Consider the following 13,801-nt stretch of genomic DNA (forward strand, 5'->3'; position numbering starts at 1 on the left):
AATTTGCATTGCATGGTTCTGCAGCCCACATATTTTCTCACAAGGTTTTTTTCTGCTTCTCAAAGCGAAGAAAGATATTTTTAGGTCTCATGGTATAAGAGATTAGGTTTTACCATTTTGTAGTTGCCCCTAAGTGCAGACTATTTTCATTGTTTATCAGTCATCACTACTCATACTCTATTTTGTTACTAGTTTTAATTTAGGAAGTTCTTAGGAAAAAAGATAAAACCAAATGTATTGTAGTTAGATTTCTGACTTGCATTATAGTAACGTAGGGTTATTGATGGCATTTTGATCGAAATGAAGATATTGCATCAAAGTGCTCATAAATATGTAAATGCAATTTATATTTTTTTATCTCTAGATATAGTCATAAATATCTGAACAGAGAACAATGAACAGAAGTGTCTCCTAAGCGTTCCCCATCTTTTTGCAGTAGTATAAAATGATCATCACTGTTTCTGATAGCATGCCAATATAGAGAGAGGCATCCTATAATGTCTGCAGAGATTTATGACTTCAGAGCAGCAAGGTGATTGTCACAAATCAGTGTGGCAAAGAAGTAAACCTTTCAGAACTAATCATGTAAGGTCAGTTGTGCCTTAAAACAGTTCCTGAATTTCAAGGAAGCAGTGATGTAGCAAATGTAACCTGAAAGGTGTATTTTTTCTTGCATATACGTATAAATGTATGCATACACGTTTATATATACATATGTGTGCATATATATGTGAACATATATTTTCATATAAAATCATGAAAAGTTTTATTTTACTAAATTCATCTAACATTTCTGGTAGATAAAGTTGTTTGATAATTAAACATAGGATTTTAAGGCAAATGTTTATGCTTGGGTACATGCAGTGTGGACTTTAAGAACACCAGTATTCACAGTGTTCCTGAAGTTCAATTATATACATTGTCTATCTTGTAGATGTGGAACAATAACAGTGATCAAAGAAAACACAGACAACTGATGGTGTTTATGTGTTAGAATAATTAATTCAATAACTAAAATACTGCTCAAGTTGTGGCGTTTGTTTTTTTTAAACCCTTGCATGGCTTTTTGTAAATTCTTTTTCTCGGAAACTGCATGCATTGGATGTCCTGAGTGAGGGGAGTAGATGATGTTGGATTCACATATTCGTCTGTGCATGCTATGAAGTTTGCTTTACTCTTTTCTGTACTGCCATATACTCCTCTGCGGTGCTGTGTAACAGTGGTCAGGAGTTTAAGACTTTCATAATCAATGAAAAAAAAAAACAACCAACAACAAACAAAAAACCATCCACGGAAACAAACTTTAAGCACAAATAAGCATAATCTCATCAGTATTCAGCAATTACTTGATGTACTCGTATATTGCCATTCACACAGAAACTGCCCTGGAGGCACAGGAATTATGAGTCAGAATTACTCATGGGCCCCACTCATCTGTGAGCACGCTCTTAATTCAGAAGTGCACATTCATATTGAATAAACAGCTGAAACTATATATAGTAAACAGGGTTTGGCACCGTGATAAGAGGAAATCTCATAATCTGTAGCTATACATTATCTTTGGAGCTCTCTTGCTGAGTTGCACAGTGACTTCAGGAAGTCATCAGCTTTTCCTTTGCTGCTGAACAGCCCTGTGACAGACGTACCCGATATCTACAAGGAATTCAGTCCTGCAACGGTTCTCTTTTACCAAAAGCATAGGACCCATCTTGTAATCCCCTGTGGTAGAAGACATAAAGCAGCTGACATCTTACTGCTTTTCACATTGCTCTGTCCAAGCAGTAAAGAAGGATCTGTTCCTCCTTTTGAAGAACAGCTGGCAAGCAGTTGTCTAACACAACACTGGAAACAGCAACTCACAACCAAGAGAACGCTTTGCTGCAGAAGTTTCTTTTTGGGGATTTATCTCCCTGAAATCCAGGACTTTTAAATCTATGCTCCTATTTATGTATCTTCAAGTTTCCTTTCTGAACGTTTGGTGTTTGTGCTGTCATTTGCAGCGAGGTGAAGTTGATGCTCATGCCTGCCCTGAGGTCTGAGGGTCACGTTATTGGGTGATACCCTGTTGGACCACCTGTCTTGAAATTTTGTTTGTGCTTTGTTAGAGTGAGAAAACTGCTGCTGGTCTCCGTTGTCGTCTATAAGCAGAATATCAGAGGCCTTGTTCTCAGACATTGCATTCAGCACTGTTCCCTTAAGCATTTTCTCAGACTGTTGGAGGGTGTTTATATTAAGTGGTGTAAAGCAACTGTTGAACTCTCTAGGTGACCCTTACTTTGTCGCACTTAGAATCAGTTTAGTTTGGAAGGTCACTTGGTCTGCAGGTCATCTGGACCTAGCCACCATGTAAGACCCACTTAGATCTGGTTGCCCAGAGCCTTCCAGTCGAATTGAAGTATCTAAGGGTCAGAGATTCCACAGTTCCAGGTTAAATTTGCGCTATCGTGGCTTTATTTTACCATGGTTTTCTGATTTCTTTTTAATACTTTCTGTTGCCTAGAAGAAAGTACATGAAATTTTTTGGTGGTGTCCTAAAAGAGCAAATACTTGGATTTTACATAGAAGGAAGGCTGTTGCTTTGGAATACCTTGGGTTGCCACAGATGCTGCCACAGAACAGTCATGTTCTGAACAGAATACTTGCGACATTTTCAAGAAATCTAGTTCAGAAGGATTTGAAGGAGTAAGGGGTAAAAAATTAAACAGAAAAATGGTCATTCGTAGTGCTGAATATGGTGAAGCAAAAACCAAAGATGTCACCTGAAAATCTCAGACTGACTAGAGTGGTTTTGGTATATGAATGTTTTAAGGACTGTTCCTAAATACACCAGATGAGATTTGTTCAACTTGAGCTGTATAAATGAGCGTTTCCTCTATCAAAGCACCTGTTTGAAGACCTTCTGACCTCTTAAGAAGGTTAAGAAGGGCTGTTGTGAGCTTTTGGTGACAATACTGTTGCAGATTATCTTCTGGCAGCAGTTAACACCAGTTTCCAGGCTCAGTGGTCCTGTCATAGCTGCTAATGATGTGTCAATTCTTAGTCAGCAGGTGAAAGAGAGAGGCCAAGTGTCTTCATTCAAATCTAATTAGTGGAGAAATGGAGTTCTGTGGTCCACATTTTCACTTCTCTGATACAGTCTGTGTCAGCTGGTATTAAAAAAGTTATTTCCAGAACTGCCCCACTAACCTCATGAAGTTAGGCACTTGACTTCAAAATTGAAGTTGGAATTTATGATAGTTGGGGATGAGGGGGGTGGTGGTGGTGGTGATTTTTTATGGGTTGTCTTTTTTTTTAGTATTGGGAATTGTGTGGAAGAATATGATAATATCCTATTAAAAAAAAAAAAAAATTTAAAGGCCAACAGCTGTTTCAGGAGGAGAAAGGAAGTTCCCCAGAAAAAAAACTTTTATTAACTGCCTGTTGGGAAGTACAACATTCCTTCTTGTTCCTAAGACTCCTGAGGCCCACAGATCACAAATGGCGAAATTCCCAAGAGTCCCAAGTCCCAAGAAGATACTTTGCAGAGGGGAAGATGTAACTGCCTTAACATTGCAGGATTTGTACTATCCAATCTCCATAAAAATGTGGTGGATTGGTAGCTGGTTTTGCCATGCTTCTTTCCCCCATTTTAGCTGTGTATGAAATTCTATTTTTAATTTCCTCGGGGAGAAGTAGCATTCATATCATGATCCCACTGTTTTTTATAACAAAGTGCTACTGTACCGTCCACTCAGTCTATACATACACAGCGCTTTGTTCTTTCTCCAAAACTGTTGTAAAAGGTGTACTTCTGTGGGTTCTAGGGGATGTCCTATTGATAGGAGTTACCATCAAACTTTTTTCTGATAATGCTACACTTTTAAGTACTGTAAATGCCTTTAACACTAATTCACTTGCCTCACAAGTTTGATATTGATAGGTTGATTTTCTATAACCCGTTGGATATCCAGGAGATTTTTGAGATGCCTCTTTTCTTGACTTGTATCCCATGTGTCCTAAAGAAATCGTCGTTATTTTTGAGTTCCATGGAAAAGTGCTTTTTTTCTTTTAGTCATGTCTTCTACAAATACAGAGGTATGTTTTTTATGCTTTGCTTTTAAAAGACGAGACTGATTTTCCTTCAGAAACAGAAGATTAAATTTAAACTTTAACAACACTACTTAAAGCATACAACTGGATCTCTAATATAAATCATCATAGCAGTTGATACACTGTCTAAATGCATCTCATCCAAGAGGCAAAGATCACTCTGGACTTCATTCACTTGATTTATTTTGTTTGTTCTCATTATGTCAACAAAATTGGTATCAGCTTATTTGAAGTTTAAGTCAGTAGGGATCGTGTGAAGAATGCTGTACAAATATACTGTTACTGCCTGGATAGTTGTGCAATGACTCATGTTATCTTTTACTGAGGAATCAATTTGTTTATCAAGAATTCACTGCATCTTCATCAATGGTCATGTTCTACCCAACTGTCTCTTTGATTTTCTTACAGCATATGATAAAGTTTATTTCATTGCCCTACATAAGTGTTTGTCATCTTGGTAAATAATAGGTTTGATTCATCGCGTTGCTTTGCCTGAAAAATCAGACAAACCAGGATAAATTGTGTTGCTCAGTATTCCCTGTGTGGAACCATTCCCTATGGTTTTGACTCTTTCGTACATGTAACTAGCCAAGCAGATATCTCCTTTGAGGTATTATCTATCCCATATTATCCTGAAATCAAGAAGTAACAGAGCAGCTGCCCATGTTAGGAACACGATGAAATAAATGTACACAAAGGAGACCAAATACTGCTATTTGTCGTCTTTGCATTATCTTCACAAAGTTGTGAGCTCTTCAGCTATTAACACCAGTCAGGCATTAGCTCTACTGTAACAGAGGTGGTCTCTTTTGTTTTGTTTGGGCATTTTTTTGTGTTTGTTTATTTTTATTATTATTTTTTTTATTGAGGGATACATAATTCATGGTAAAATCTACATAAATGTGACACACGTTGTGGAAAAAAATACAAACTCGTGGAATTATACAGATGTTGAAAGTGTGAATCCAATACAAAGCCATGGGAAACTCCATAACTCACAGTAGTTTGGAAGAACATTTACTTATGGTTACAAGCTTTCACCACTGAGACATGTGGAAATGAAAACCTGTCAGATTCCACCTTTAATACAAGGTCATTACAAAAAACTTGCTAAGGCTCTTGTAGTACCATAGCATGATCTGAAGCTTGATTGAAATTTTTCAGATATTTTCTAGTGCTATTGAAAAAAAGGTGATCTTCTTTGTAAAATATTCTGCTGATATTTTTATTCAAAGTATAGTTTTTCCCTCTAATTGTCATATGTCATTGTAAGGCAGTAAAAGCACTTTGGTATTTATAAATCATTGTACTTTTGGAGGGGAATAACAGAGCTAGTGAAGCCTTAATAACCATTCCTTTACTCTCTGTTTGGTATTTCCTTCCCATGTAGTTAAATCACTGCTTCCAGTACATAACTTCTGAGATGCAGTGCTTTTCTGTGCTAATTAAATTATGTCCAATGCCTAAACCTGTGACTTTGAAAGGTCTGGATATCATTCCTACATCTGCCATGGTTTTCCTCAGTGGTTTCTTATGGCACTCAAGGCCAGAGTTTTCTCATATTTGGTGTTTTCTGATGGGGATGGAAGTGGTGATGAAGAACAACATTTGATGCTTGTCCGTGACAACAATGCACAGAAAAAGAAAAACATAAGTTTGAAAATTCCCATATTACGAGTGCAGAAGGACTGTGAAGGCATACATGAAACATTGCTAACACTTACACAGGAGCAGGTATTTGGGAAATTTATTTAGGTAGGCAATTGTTACAGTGTTCCTCCAGTTCTTCTTTTAATTTGGTGAATAGAATGTGGAATTTTCAATGTAATGGTTAGTCTCTAAATGTAAAAAATTGTTGGGTTTTTTTATTTAGTTTTGTTGGGTTTGGTTGTTTGTTTTTGTTTTTTAAATCCTTCTAAATGCAGAAGTCCATGTTCGATCAAGATCATAGATTATTTCAGTTCCAGTTTTCCGTGAGATAGCATAAAACATACAATTACATTAGACTTAAAAAAAAATAAATATATATCTACTTCAGTATAATATATATGCCAGTTGTCAAAAGTGATTTGGAGAAGTAGTTCCCTGAGTGCTGAGGGTCTATTTAGAAGATTCACAGATTATATTGGTGGGGTGTTGTGTTTTTTTTTTTTTTCCCCTTACAAACTCTAATTGATCCTTGGAGGGAGAAAGCTGTAATTATAATGATGATAATAGTTCTTCACAAAGTTGTTGACTGCTCTTTACCCTTTGCAGTGATGTTTGGGAGATACTTGGCCCTGGTATCTGTAAGATCTTTCCAATACTGAGACAGCTGAGATTTCCCCATAATGTGCGCTGACAGTCCAAATGCTCGCTGTTGTCGTTCCAGCCAGCATCCTTCTGCCATTCAAGGTCCTAACTTCTGCTACCTACTAAGGAGACTGAGAAAACATGAATTGGCTTTTCCTTTCTTAGATTGAGGGACTATGTTAGCAGCACTGCAAACAGCAGTTACACAAGCCGATGTGTCCTCTCTGCTGCTTTGAATGCATTTTATTTTGGTATGTTTTCCAGAATAGATGTAAACAAAGCAACCATTAATAGTCTCAGTAATGTAACATGCTCATTAAAATTGTTGATCACCATGATACAAAGTAGCTCTAGCAGCACAGAAATAGCAAAGGAAAGTACAAAGCCCCAGTGAGAAGAGATTGGTAGGGGCAGGCTATTGCTGTTGACGTGCCCTTTTCATTTGAGAGGCTTCTACACTGAGCCAACATGTCAGTCATGTATTGACTAAATAGTTTAATAGCCACTATAGAAGAGTTTGGAATGGAGTAAAATAATGTTTGTTGTCATTCTTGTGAAGTGCAACATGGTTATGGGAGAGGGACTCTAGGGAGGATGCTCCCTTTAGAAGCGACCCGGTTATCATCGACTAAAGCGTTTTGTCAGTTCTTATTCCCCAACTTTCAGACAGGCGACTTTTCCCTCTGCAATGGTTAATACAGATTCTGATTGCTTTTTTTCAATTTGTCTGCCCTCGTTTGGTTGTTAAGTATTTGAGACCAGACTGTCAAAAGCAGCGTATTAGGAGAGCTTGCCATACTTGAATAGAACTCTGCTGGAAATTTAGTTGCTTTATTTGCTGTCTGAATGGATATACTGTTGTAAATCTGGTCATGGTATTGAGCATTGAGCCCTTATGGCTATCTGCAAAGAATTTTCATAGGCAGTGGGTTGCATTTTGAATATGAAAGTATTGTGAACCCATGAGACAGACATATATTGCTGCGTGCTGGCCCACTGAAGTGAATTTTCATATTTCAGCCATACAAAACTCTTCGCTTCAGAGTCTAGACTTTTAATTTAGGCACAATCAAAAGGATATAGTGAGTACCCAAGATGTGTTCAACCTGTTTTATACGTGTTATGGAATTGCTGGGCATGATTTCCTAATACCTGCCAGCTGGATGGAGCTGCTGCTCTCAAGTAGGTTGTCAGCTTCATTTTGTCCCAAATACGTAAATTCCTCAACTTGCATTGAGACAAAATTCTGATAGAGAAAAGGGCTTTGATGGCAATACCTAAAGATGGGACAAAACATGCTGTTGGTGTATGGGTTACAGCAAACCCATGATCACCGATTTTTACTTCTCTGTTGATAGTTATAGACACTTTTAAAAGCATAGGCTTTTCTTTCAGGCTTGGCTTTGTTCCATTATGCTTTTATAGCCAAAGGAAATTGAGAGAGTGCTTTTAAATAAAAAAAAAAAAAATTGGTTGGTTTTTTTTTTCTTTTCTTTTCTCAAATGCTCCTTTGAAAAAAACATAGGATTTACACTGATTCTTCACAGTAGCTCATTTCTCAAGATTTGCTTCTTAAAACTCTGTGTGAGTTCAGATCTTCAGAGAATTTGTTTTACTTTAGTCATCAGTGGTCAGTGAAACGCGTGGTGTTTAAATGGCTGAGGATTCACTATCGCTGCTAACGTTTTGTGCTTTATATTAATACTTGCTTGGTTTCTTGGATTGGGCGTAGGGACAGAAGAAAGGAAGTTAAGGCTTTTCCGTGTGTGCTACCATTGTTCTATAGAGGATCACTAGAAGTTCTTTGTAATTATTGTGCTGTGCATAACTGTGTGATTCTTTCAAGGGCTAATAACTTCAAGGTTTTCCTCACATTTTAATTACATTATGGACTGGATTTAAGGCAAAGGTAGTGGAAGACACTTGAGCAGGGTACTATGTAGGGATTTTTGTCCCTGTGCTGTTCATACACAACGACCTAAAAAAATCTGGTCTGATTAGAAACAAGATGGGATTATTCATGTGCATCTATTGATCACCACAGCTGGTGGATCATTAGAGAAGGGGGGAGGTACACAGTGTTCACTTACTATGTACCTTAGGTTGTTGGTTCTGAGTTAAGATCTTGACTTACTACTCACCTGATTGCAGAATACCCAACACCTTTTCCATTAAGCTGATAAAGTGAATTTCATCTCTTACAATACCTAACTTGCAACATCTTATTGCCTTTATTTAGCTTCTTAGCTCAAGTGAAAGAACCAAAGCTCTATTTCGTCCCATTGCAAATAAATGCAAATTTCAGTAGGAATCTATTTTATGTTTTTGAAACTGTTGCTGGCTCTCAGGAGGCTAAACAGATGAATAAGGGTGTTCCTGTTCTTCACAGATTGCTGTAGCTGTGTCAGTAGTAGTATCCCAGGAAAGTGAAAAATCTTAGATTTTCCTTTTTAGGAGCATGATTCTATGAAATCAGGTCCAGAAGCTGATTTATTGAAGCTGTAATTATAATAAATAAATATTGTTGTTTTGTTGGAGTGGTTGTTGTTATATTTTTGTTTGTTTGGGGTTTTTTGTGGTGAACACTTATATACATTATCTCTGAACCTGGTAAAAGATTTAATAATAAAGAAAAAAACACTGAAAATGTTGGCTGTTTTATTTGTTATGTCAGCATTCTGTTCATGGGCTCTCCAAGGAGCTAATAACAAACAAAAAGTCATTATACCAACCTGACAACCTTCTATGTTTATTCTGGTGTTTATAAAATATGAGGAAAATTCTTTAAAATGCTGTAACTTGACAAAAATCCTTTAAAGGGAAATTAGCAAGAGAATTAAGGAGTTCAAAATAAAATTAAGCGAAGCTTTCAGAAAGGAGGGAAACACTGGAAAGAGGGCAATGGAGAAGAATGGTGTGCAATGGCTAAAAATGCTGTGGGCCTTTGCAGTGGCCAGCACCAGAGGCTCTATCTGGTCTTTGTGGGTCCCCACATGTCTTACAGCTGCTATTAGAAATCCCTGTCAGTTTGCCAGATTCTGGCTTTCCTGACTGTCCTGGTTAAGAATGTGTAAGCGAAGATAAGACTATAGACTCCTGATTTATATCAGTACCTGTGCATGATACGATACATCCAGCTGATCTCCCACAGGCTCAGGTTTCATTTGTTTGCTGTTGCTGAATGTACTGCAACCATTTTTCATTTATGATGGATGGCTTTTCTATTCATGTTTTTTTTCTAATAATTATTGTTATTTCTGTATACATGCATAATACATGTTGCATGTGGTGCATCAGGAGAAGTACTTAAAGGATTTATTGTCCTTGGATTTGAAACAATTGTACATAATCATAAGTTTCTCAAGGTAGAATTTTTTCCTTTTCATGCCATACTTAGTAGATTCAAGGTGTCTGTCATCTGCGATCCCTTTGTTTCATTTCTTAGTTTCCTTCAGAATTATTTGTTTCCATTTGTTTTGGGGAATAGTACTTACTGTATTTATTTGTCACTGCTTTCTGGAAGTGTAAAGTGTGTCAGCTAATGCTTCCCAAGTAGCAGCTCAAAAATGAAGGGAAACTATCAATCCCTGCATTGATGTCCATTTACATTTTAGGAATTTACAAGTGTATAAAACTAATGAGCTAATAATTCTCCATTCTTTTCAGATAATTTTATGTACAGAAATTAATAGGATGAATAGGCTTTCCTCTCATGGTTGGCTTTCTCTTACAGAATTTAATTTTTTGTAATGAGTATCATAATGGACTGCCCATCCGATTCCAACAGTAAGTATTCCCCAGGAGGCAGACTAGTAAAATAAATGCTTCTCCAGAGCAGACATGATAATATTCCTCTGATTTTTGGCTTTTTCTTTCTCCAGAAGCTCAGGAGAAAAAATAGGTCTTTGTAACACTGTTGAAAGGTTACAAATTTCTGGTTTCTGGGACACCAGCTAGGAAGCAAGTTCCAGCATCAGGGAAATGCACTCAAAATGTACTCTGCCCGCATTCCCCTTCTGTTTACTTTCAGACAGCTTCTGCCCCTGCCGATCTCAGTGTTTGCAAGGTGATGTGTTATACTGTGGTACCCACTTTGCCTGTTAACCAATATAGCATGTTCTCCTGGTCCTTCCCTCATGCTTTGCATTTTTTTTAATTTTATTTGTTTAAAATCCTTCTGGCATGTCCCACTAAGACAGGAGGCTGTTTTGTAATCTTCTATCGTTCCTTCTCCTCTATTCAGCTACTATCTTGATTTGATCTAAATATCTTTCAAAATATATTCAGTCATTTGTGTAGGTTAGTGTCAACTATTTTAATAACTTTAGCTTTTTCAAAATAAATCTTACATTCTTTAGTGCTTCTGTGAAAAGCGAAGCATTATTTTTCATGACAATTCCTTAAAATAAGATGTCGTATCAGGGATTTCAGCTGTAAACTTGTCAGTGTTACCTATAGAATGTTACATGTTTTCCAAAGGACATGAAATCAATTGACTTTTTGAGGTACAGCATTCTAGCCCTTTGGCTGCTTTGCAAAAGCAAATTGTGCATGGTATTCAGGAATGTTGGCAGCTATAAAAGATATCCTTGATCATCAAGTCCAGTTTCTCTTTATAGACATCACATACTACCTCCTCTGTACAGTCATTCTTCTGAAAAGCTGGGGGTTCCGGTTGGTTGGTTGGGTTTTGGAAGGTTTTTTTCATTTAGTTTGGTTTTGGTTTGTTTTCCTCTTCAGCTAGAACCCTTCCTTTGGAAGTGTCTGCTGTCTTCTTCTAATTCTAGAATCAGCTTATTCACATTACTTTTTCTTATGTCAAAAATATCTTTAGTTCATGTCTTCTCTTAGTCTTTGTTTTGGTAAACAGCCAGATATTTTTCAGTCTTTCCTCTTTCAAAGAGGGCCTGGGCTATATTATACTTCTCCAGCGTGCCGCAGTGTGAACTGGCTGCTGTGGAATGAAGTGAGCAAAATGGTCTGCAGTGTTTCACCTGGGGTTCACCCTGTCTTTTCTATCCAGCCTTCCTACAGCTACCAGGACTACTTCAACTGGCTTGTCTTATGACTGCTTTCTTTGAAGCTGCTTCATATTGGTCACCCTTAGTCATCCAGTGATAAATTAAAAACTGTGTTTTCTTCCTGCTCACTTTTTTTCAGCTGATGAGTCTAGTATATAGTTAAAGCTTCAATTATTAATCTCCTAGTACAAGTCTTTTTTTTCTCATTTCTATTACTGCAGTCCTAAAGGTTGTCCAGCAATTTCTGAGAGGCGTACCAGCCCTCTTCTGTATGAATGATATCTTTAAAGATCTGGTCATTAACTTGCTCATGCTGTCTGTTCAGAAAATTATTATCAATATAAAAAAGAAAGAGTGAAGAGGGCTCCTTGAAAAAAGCCCAAGCACCAATGACACCTCTCAGATCTCTCCTTGCTTTCAACTCCAGCCTAGACACCATCTCCCATAAGCAAGTTCTTCATGTTTCCCACATTTCCTATGCTGGTGTCTTCTGCCTAATTTACATGCTGTGTTTACGGGATTTCATTCTAACACATTTAAGTAAAGATTAAGCTACTAAATTTCTGTTGCTTGCCAGCAGTCGGATTAGACTTGACTGATCTATGTTTGTTCACTTTGTATTAATTTCCTGGTCTCAGTTGACTACAACAGAATTTCTTATCCCTTCTTTCACCTCTTTCTGGTAATTTCCAGGGAACAAATTCACTTACCCTTCCTGATGACTTGATGGTGGTTTTATTAGCTAGGTTTTTATAGTCAAGACAACTGATATTTAGCAAGCGTAGTGCTGTTTAGTGGTGATAAAACCAGCAAGCAGAGGAATTTTACAAATACAAATTATGTCTAATCTAGTCTAAATTACAGCTATACTCCATAAAAAATAAATTCCTGATAGGTATTTTTTTGCGTCTTTCTTACTATTGTAATTTTCTACTGGCCATTTTTCATTCGCTTTGTAGTTGGCTTGTTGCTTTTTCTGTACACAAAGTATGTATAGTAATTCTTGTGCTACGTATCCAGCAGTATTGTACTTTGCCAAACTATATATGTTAAAGGACTTTATTGGACATTTCCTAATTTTTGCACCTTTTTGCATACAATTCCACAAATGTCTTATGTGTATCTTCCATAGTCTTCCAACCTGCAACATATGTCGTAAATCCTATTCCATAATTTGTTACCTGTATGCTTATTAGTCACACTATCTAGTTCATTAGTGCATCAGTGATGGCCTTTAAAATCATTATATATTTCTCCTCTTCTCCCTTCTCCCTTCTCTCCTCTCCCTTCTCCCTTCTCCTTTCTCCCTTCCCTTCTCACTTCCCTTCTCCCTTCTCTTCTCTATTTCTTTTCTTTTCTTTTCATTTCCCTCTCCCCTCCCCTCCCCATTATCTTATGTTATGGAACTAGAATATTTCCCAGTAAAATCCCATCTGCCAGCTTCTTCAAAATGAGTTTAGGCCAAACAAAAATTTTTCTCCATCTCTTATTTTTCATGCAGTTCCTCTTAGGACATGGCTAACTTCACCTTTCTTTATCTTTCAAGAAAAACTCATGCTCTTGTGGTACTCTAAAGCTGGTTTCTATTCCATCTTCTCTTCATTCTGTAACAGAAGGCACTCATCTACAGTTCCTGAACTTTGCTTCTGTTTTCCTTGCATTAACGCGTAAATACTTTGCTTGTTTCTTATCTGTTCACTAATTGAATGAGACACCACTTTTCACCAGCACATCTCATGCATGTGAATGCTCTTTAAATCCAGAATTAGGACTGTTTTTCTCATCTGTATATTTCTCATATGGCTGCTACAGTGATAAATCCAAATTTATTGTGGTGTCCTTACTGCCCTCCTTCTATCTACTAAACCAACATTTGGTGATTTACACAAAATCTCCCGATATTCTCTCTTCATGTCTTAGTCTGAGATGCTTCCTGTTGAGCAGTTCAGCCTAAATAATAGAAAACTGTTTTGAGGAGGTCTGTCCTTTGAGGAAGAGTTATGTTTCCAGTGAAAGCATTCAAAATTTAATTTTAATTTGTCTAGTCCTTGAGGCATTTACTGCTGTTAGTTGTCTTTGTTATATTCCTTGCTTCTCCCCTGTATTTCCTTTACAAAGAACAGGAAGAGCTATGACCTAGATTTCTTAATCTTTGCATATCTTTTTGGTCTGATTTTGGGTTTGGAGGATTTTTTTCCTCTTTCTCTTTCATCGTGATTGTTATACTTAACACCATGTTGATTACTGACATTATGTAAATATAAAAGTGCTCAAAGGGTAAGCATAGAAAAAATGAGAAAACAGCCTGTTGAGTATATAGGGATTGCCACTGGATCCTTTTGAAGTAAGGCAAGAATACTGTCCCTATATAAACAAAAGCAAGAGCACATGAGTGCTTT

At 37.1% G+C, this 13,801-nt stretch overlaps 1 protein-coding gene across 3 annotated transcripts in view; it reads left to right on the top strand.

Moving 5' to 3' along the window:
* CADM2 (cell adhesion molecule 2) overlaps window positions 1-13,801 on the top strand; it is a 689,497-nt gene that overhangs the window by 453,069 nt on the left and 222,627 nt on the right. The gene's annotated exons all lie outside the window — the stretch shown is intronic.

The sequence above is a fragment of the Falco punctatus genome (genome assembly GCF_963210335.1).
Source record: "Falco punctatus genome assembly, chromosome: 2".
In the NCBI taxonomy this organism is placed as follows: domain Eukaryota; kingdom Metazoa; phylum Chordata; class Aves; order Falconiformes; family Falconidae; genus Falco; species Falco punctatus.